Here is a 1,782-nt window from a genome sequence, read left to right as displayed (position 1 = left end):
CAGAGGCCTTTGTCAGATCCCCACCAAGTAGGAGTGGGTAGTGTCTGTTGGTCTTCCTGCCGTCATGTTCCTGAGCAGGCACGTGAATCTCTTCCTCCGTTCGTTCATTTGATTGCCTAGAGGAGCATCTTCCTAAGCAAAAGGAGCCAGAGAGCAGAGGCTGCAGGGTGCTTGAGACCTCGAGTGGACTTCGTGGGATGGAATGGAAGGGAAGGAAAACAGCCTGGGAGCCTGATGGGGCAGGAAGGGCCAATCCACGTCGGGCCCCAGAGACCCGCAACAAGGACCAGATCTCACCCAGTGCCCCGGAGAGAGAGGCTCAGAGGCTGACGCCCACTGCCGGCCACGGAAACCTGCAAGTTATCTGACGCAATAGGATCAGACTCTGCAGACGTGACGGGTGAAGGCAGCTGGGTCCCACTGTCCTGGCGTGCGCTCGGCACGTCCCCCTGAGGGGGGCCAGTGGGGCACACGCAGGAGTCCTGAGCAGAGCCCTGGGTCATGCTGGCACCTTCTAGAAGAGGTGAGGAGCTGGTTTCCCCTGCTGCCTCAGCCTGAGGACACCTGGCGAGGGCTGGGATTTCTGGATTTTGGAGCCGTGAGACAGTTGGTCTTTGTCGTAAATGCACTCCAGGGAACAATGAGTGACAAGTGTCACCTCAACTGGCAGTAGATGAGAAGGTCCATGGAAGCCCAGCCGTGCAGATGTGACCAATGGGGGCCCCGCGGCTGGGCCACGGGCTGTCCTCTGCCCTCCAGCAAATGCAGGTGCTTCTGCGGATAGACACACAAGGACACGTGAGCTGTCCTGGCAGCTCCGAGTGAGGTGTGCCTGCAAGACGTGGTCCAATGCCCTGAGAGGACATCGGGGTGACATTTCCAGGGCTTCCTGGGCTCTGTTCTCCACCTTCACATGCCCCCCTACCCCCATGGCCAGGCTTGCACTCTGCCAGACAGTGCCCTCTGCCCTGTGATGTCGGTCACACCACAGAGACAGAGCTTCCGCTGGCCACGGCCTCTGCCCCCTGAGCAGCTCCTGGGGCTGCCCTTCAGAGCTGGACCCCGCTATGTGCCATGGAGCGGGTGGACGCTAGGAGGGAACGCCGTGCCCCGGGCATTGGGGGCGAAGGTGCCGGCCCCCTCTGGGGTCGCAGACCTTGTCCTCTCCCGCCCGACTCCGGGTCTCTCCTGCACAGCAGCCCTGAAGGTCTTTGGCCACACCTGGACTGGCCAGAAGGGGTTTCCAGGCTGACCCTTTAGGGGTGCCCTGGGCTGGTGCCCCAACACTGCTGTTTCTCCCAGATCCTGGCCAGGTGCCGTCTCTCTTCACACTGCCCAGGGCTGCAGGGAAAAGGGGCAGGAACTGCAGGGTGGCCGGAAGCCTGATATCAGTCTTCTCCTCCAGAGAATGGGGCAGTAGAGTTCAGGCCCTGCCTGTGCTGCTGCACATCCTTTCTTGTGCCCGCCCTGGACTCCCTCTTACAGCATCTTGGGGTCCTCCTGGGCCTCCCTGCGGGGCAGCCACCACCTCCACAGTCCTCCAGGGTCAGCTCTGCCCAAGCCTGGATGGGCCACGCTGGGAGCCGCCCACTCTGTTATCAGCAGCACTTTAAAAGGAAATGAATGGAAATGTTCCTGATTCCGGCCATTCGGCCAAACTTGGAGCAAACAGGAATCTCCAGGGCCAAACATTTCCCCTGTAAAGCTCTGTTTACCTTGGAGACCGGCACCAACACAATTGCCTTTCAATGTCAACAACACGAGAAGGTTCAAAGTCAAGGG

The sequence above is a fragment of the Sorex fumeus genome, unplaced genomic scaffold, assembly GCF_029834395.1.
Source record: "Sorex fumeus unplaced genomic scaffold, SorFum_2.1 ptg000072l, whole genome shotgun sequence".
Taxonomy (NCBI): Eukaryota; Metazoa; Chordata; class Mammalia; order Eulipotyphla; family Soricidae; genus Sorex; species Sorex fumeus.
This window is presented reverse-complemented; position numbering follows the sequence as displayed.